The 6,000-nt window shown below is 41.8% G+C and overlaps 2 protein-coding genes across 3 annotated transcripts in view; one reads left to right on the top strand and one right to left on the bottom strand.

The window, feature by feature from the left end:
- LOC138965406 (uncharacterized) overlaps positions 1 to 1,215 on the bottom strand; it is a 4,860-nt gene extending 3,645 nt beyond the window's left edge. Inside the window, exon 1 of one of the 2 annotated variants that reach the window (XM_070337555.1) lies at positions 1,089 to 1,215. The gene's annotated coding sequence lies outside the window, so the exon portion shown is untranslated. The remainder of the gene's footprint in view (positions 1 to 1,088) is intronic. The other variant, XM_070337562.1, reaches the window with a different exon arrangement.
- Positions 1 to 6,000, top strand: part of LOC138965511 (uncharacterized) — a 422,657-nt gene that overhangs the window by 9,071 nt on the left and 407,586 nt on the right. The gene's annotated exons all lie outside the window — the stretch shown is intronic.

The following is a 6,000-nucleotide window of genomic DNA, read 5'->3' as shown; positions in this document are numbered from 1 at the left end:
CACACACACACACACACACACACACACACACACACACACACACACACATACACAGACACATACAGAATCATACACGCACACACACACACACACACACACACACACACACGCACACACACACACACACACACAGTAACGATCACTGATAGTCTACGTGCTTGACAACTGTCGCCATGGAGATCATTACTATGAAGAAAGAACACGTGTTTTAGCCAGGTAAATGAGCCTCATACGACGTGTAGGAACAAGTGAAACCAACACAGAGGGAGATAGCAAATGTCTCTCATGTTAAAAAGTCATTGGGAGGGATACAAACAAAACAGCAGTCTGAACACAAAAATAAAATGTTACTATTCACTGGTAATGAAACACAAACGTCAGATTTTCTTATCAATGTTGCCCCACCCAGCAAGAGTTCATGAACTTGCATTGATAATGACAGAGGTGTTCGTGTGAAGTGTCGGTTACTACATAGGCACACACAAATATACACATACAGTTTGTCTATAAACTATTGAGAATTTTTGCCTCTGATTTTAAACAAGAGATACAGATATATTGTTTCAATGTGTAAGTAGAAAAGAAGCCTTCTTTAATTTCATATCAGAAACATGTATGTGCTGTTAATTTTACAGTTACTCAAAGCGAAACAATAATTCTCAATAATTATTAGACAACCTGTACAGGTGCACGCACGTTTACATCGTAATGCAGACAATTTCACTGGGAAACCGGTGTGAAGCAGGAATGTACGAAATACACGCAAACGTTCTGACTGGATTAACATAGCCAAACGTTAAGAACACGTACAAGAAATCTGCCCACACAGAAAAGACACTATAATTACAGAATGTACGACACTACATACAACAAAACACGAAAACCCACAGAGTAAAACGTACAACACATGTACAAACTATTGTACTGTGTACACCCCCTCCCCCATACCCCACATCCTACCACCTTCACCCGATCAATCATGAACGTGTGCACAGCACTTCATAAAACAATACATTAAAGTGCACAAAGCAGTGGAGTACAAAACACACGCGAACAATGAAAGTGTGTAAATGTAAAATTCAACAAACCTCTGCGCAGCAGGTCTCGTCTTATGTCAGACATGTCGTGCCGATGAGACAGTGTAAACTGATAACGGTGTCCCAAAAAACCAGTCGCGTGTGATTCATTTACCTGGTATGTGTTAGCGATAGGTACCCTCAACTGACATATCCCTGCACACGATGTGTCAACTGATTCCGTTCATACCCCGGATGTTTTCGTTCGTACGCAGGATGTTTCCGTTCATACAGCCTCATTTTTGGCACTTGCTTGGGGAAACAACGTGGCAGTAAGTAGTGTATGCAGCCCGCTTGTGTGATATTGCAAGAAATAGGTAGCTAATTGGTTGGGCTATGTGTACGATGAGTCCCAAGGTGCTAGTAATCCTCGTGATAACACACGCGGGCCAAATGTGGCAGAATTGCCAGATTTTTTAACATTTTCTTGTTTTTCTCGCTCTGTTAATAAATCTGACCCCTGATTTGGACATGATCACCAAAACCATTGCCTGTTACGACATATCGCTTGAAAGGAAGTTTATAGAAACCCATGGCTTGTGGACAATCACTTGTCTTTTGAAAACATGCCGATTCGGTTCATACGCCATGATTCAGTTCGTACAAAAGTGCATTTTTCCGTTCGTACGAAAAGCGTTTCCGTTCGTACACATTCGTTAGATCAGGCAGAAGCAGGCCCACACTTCAAGTTATGTGTGTTCCAATGGTCGTCATATAGCACAGAGTACGCCTACGAGTGATCTTGGACCTATGTGAACCATAAGATGTATTGAATTTGCATCAAACAGTTTTGACGAAAACAGGTGTCCGTTCGTACCACTTTCATCAAATTGTTTCCGTTCGTACGCGTTATATGACGTTCGTGATTTTGGTGGATGCAAATTCAATACGTCTTATGGTTCACATAGGTCCAATATCACTCGTAGGCGTACTCTGTGCTATATAACGACCATTGGAACACACATAACTTGTAGTAGGGGCCTGTTTCTCCCTGATCAAAGGAATGTGTACGAACGGAAACGCTTTTGGTACGAAAGGAAACATGTGAATAGATAGGCATACATGCTTTAGCTTGGAGAGTAGAATTTTTTTGCTTTTTGTTTTGATTTTCGCAGAGAGAGAGAGAGAGAGAGAGAGAGAGAGAGAGAGAGAGAGAGAGAGAGAGAGAGAGAGAGAGAGAGAGAGAGAGAGAGAGAGAGAGAGAGAGAGAGAGAGAGAGAGAGAGAGAGAGAGAGAGAGAGAGAGTTAAACCTGCAAAAATACGTTTTTATGTGTTTTGGATTACTTTGATAAGACGTTCAAAACCTGGAACGCAAAGATAAAGTCGGGTAATCAGTACAACAATAACAATAACAATAACAACATTTTATTTTCCACTAAAAATATTACACATACACGCACGCGTGCAAACACACACACACACACACACACACACACACACACACGTTCCAGAGTCTTGTCAAAGGCTTCCATTGTCCGCCCGCGAGAGAGGGTTGGGAGTTGTCAACTATTTTCCACAAGAACGTGTATCACAGCTTAGATTGGAATCTGGATAGAATGTAAGTGTGCTCGCTGAGATCAGAATTGCAATCTCAGCTGGATGAAACGCAAAGCTTTGGTCATTAAACACCGATTTCAATTTCATCTTGCTGAGATCGGAGCTCCAATGCTATTAAAAGAATCAAATTCCGATTTTATCCAGAAATAAATTAAAAAAAATTAAATGGATCAAACTTACTTACACAGCTGATATGGAAGTAGGCATTTTATGAACATGTGTCCTTTTTAAGATGTGACTTTCCCTGAATCAGTTAATGGTACGGAGTTAATCACAACCTAATGTCAGGGCGGCATGACCAGTAGTTTTTGTTTCTAGTTCAAAGTCACACACACACACACACACACACACACACACACACACACACACACACGCACAATCACATACACACACACACACACACACACACATACATTCATATACACACACAATAGGAGCGAGAGAGAGAGAGAGAGAGAGAGAGAGAGAGAGAGAGAGAGAGAGAGAGAGAGATAGTGAGAGAGAGAGAGAGAGAGAGAGACAAGGGGGGGGGGGGGAGGGGGGTAATGAGAGATCCGTTGAAATGCATTGGCAAATTTGTGTCAGTAATGTTCGATGAAAAGGCTTTGATTCTAAGCTTCTTTCGATATTAGAATCTGCTTTTAAGTTTTAATGCCTGTTACAAATGAGCTCAGAAGTGCCTCAATCCTCTCGCGGTTGATCATCCGCTTGTCCCGTGGGGTATCGAAAAATGCGACCAACATTCAAAAACGTTCTTGCATCGGGACGACTTTGCACAATATAAAGCCACCAAGAATTAGCTGCATTGTATGCATAGATACATTTTTGGTCGGAGGATCTCAGTAGATTGACATAGGTGACACAAAATCAGTTAAACAAAACAAAAACCCATGTTGCATAGTAAGCAGCCGAGCTGTTGACGTTTTGGCTTGCAGGGTTAATACCCAAGCGAAAAGGCCTTCAGATCGCTTCCAAAATGATACCATATGATTCTGCGTTACAATACTGCCTTCACTTGGTAAAAGAAAGTGGTTTGAATGCTAATGGAAATGTAGAATAGACAAAGAAAGAGCTCTCTTTGGGTTGGTTAGTTTAAGAGTTACTTTCCTTGTTTGTGTACGTGATGAACGTTACTGCTGGGGTTGTGTGTGTGTCCCGTCTCTCCACCAGGCGGCCCTTCTTGGCTACTTTTTTTCCCCTCCAACATCCAAGAGAGGCAGCGCCCTGAAGCTCATTCACTTACTTTGATTTAATTCATTCCTATACCTGTGGTGCGTTTTTGAAAACATCGTGCCGTGTGCATCTAGGTTAAGGTACAGTGGATTTATCAGATTCTTCAGATTCGTCAAATTCGACATGAACTCCCCCCGAAACGGTCAGACCAATGGTATCCCTTCAAGTGAGTTGTTTGTGTTGACTCATTGTCTCCCAGGTGCGGATATATCCGTATCCACTCATATGGCTCTATCTCACCAGGTACGGATATATGTGACCCTCCACCACGGAATGAGTCGTATGTCACCTCGCACGGTTCTGCGCTAGATTTAATATAAGTCTGGGGGATGTCTGGTAACAGTATGAGGGTCACCTTAGTCACAGGCTTGTAACTCGACAAGTTTTCGCTCTTTTCTAAAAAGGTTTTCTTCACTGGATAGAGCATAAACAAACTCTTTAGGAAAATGTAAAAATATGAAAATCATGCAAAGGTGACATGCGACTCATTCCGTGGTGGAGGGTCACATATCCTCTCAATCGTTTACTGTAACGTCCATCTAACGCCTGCATTCCAGCGTGTTGATACACAGTTACTACATTTCTGAGTGACCTGCTGCAGCACAGCTGGTCTCGGCCAAATATAACTTGGTCAACATAGGTGGGGTAGAAAGTGTTAAAGGATGCTCTCATCCCGCTTTGGTTGGCTGGTTGGTTATTATTTGTTATTGTCTCTTTAGATGATATTGCTATTCGAGACAGATGCAAGTTTGTTTCCTTTCTCTGTTAACACGGCAAGCTCCATGCTTAAAACTATTTACAATCAGGTCTTTCACTGCAAAAAAAGAAGGTTCTAAAAGTTTAAAACTTTGTATTTGTTACTTCAAAAATTGTTAACAATCTTGATCTCCTTTCAAAAGTTACAAATTTGGAGTTTCTGCACAGCAGTGTTTATCACGAATCTCTTGAACGTCGACACACTTGGTAAGGACGCGTTCAATGGTCCAAGGTTCATCACATCTGGGTTGATCTCTGGAGTTGGGTACCACAGAGGGTCATTGGATTGAAATAATAAGTTTGACAGTTGTGTTCGTTACTACGCTTCTTTATGTGTTTCTGAATGTTGCTTGATGATGTTAAAGCGATTAAACAATATTTTTACTAACAAATTTAACGTTTTGTGTATTCGTAATTTGGGCAAATACGTCCAATCGAGAGGCCAAAATGGCGGGTAATTTGTGACATGCTGTTGGATGAAGCACAGGTCGTACGGAATGAAAGAAACACGAAAAAGCCTATGAACAGTTTGTAACTCATCATAAACGCATGCATTTTCAGTACATTGAGTACTGTTTGCAGACGATCAACACAATCTGAAATATTAACGATAGTTGTATGTGGTCAACTTGGTAACGTGTCGTTTCACAGCAGCTCCAACTTCATTTGCACAACACAGACCCACTACTATTTTGGGCTATTTTTGGCTGTCACTAGTATAGCAAACTTCGTTTTTGACCACCATGTCACAGCTCCAGAGAACACTCCATCTAAAACAGTACTGTACTTATCCCTCGTACAAACACGAATACGTCTATGGGAGTGCACGGGGAAGTAGGGGAGACCGGGGCTAGTCCGTCCCCGGGGCACATCTGTCTCTGTCTGTTTATTCTTACGTTTGCCACCTTTTAGTCATTCACACCATGTGAGAGTGGTGTCCCTTCTTCCCGCTATATCCTGCAGAAGTTCAGAGGTTGCGCGCCCATATATCGTGAGTACAGATCACAAAAAGTGTTTTTCTCCATTTTTGTAACATGAATGCATAGGAGTTGACTTAGGTTTTGATGCATTACCTCTGAGAACAAATACTTAGTCTTGGTGTCGAGTGAAAGTGCGTTAATTAAGGTCGAGTTCTGACGAAAGTTTTGCTTCTTCCTGCCCATGTTGTGCTCGCTATCTGGCACTAGAGTTGCCTGCCCGTGCGGGGGCAAGTCCGCCTAATTGTCATGGGGCATGTTCGCCGTGAGCAGTATGTACAACAAATGTTCATGCGCACATAAAAACTGTCTGCACATTGATATCAGCTACACATTTGTCTTGATGTAAAATAAAAAAATCAGTCTTCTAGTTCATCAAACTCGCCAGTTATGCTACCAA

This window comes from Littorina saxatilis, linkage group LG1, assembly GCF_037325665.1.
Source record: "Littorina saxatilis isolate snail1 linkage group LG1, US_GU_Lsax_2.0, whole genome shotgun sequence".
Lineage (NCBI taxonomy): Eukaryota > Metazoa > Mollusca > Gastropoda > Littorinimorpha > Littorinidae > Littorina > Littorina saxatilis.
This window is presented reverse-complemented; position numbering and strand designations above follow the sequence as displayed.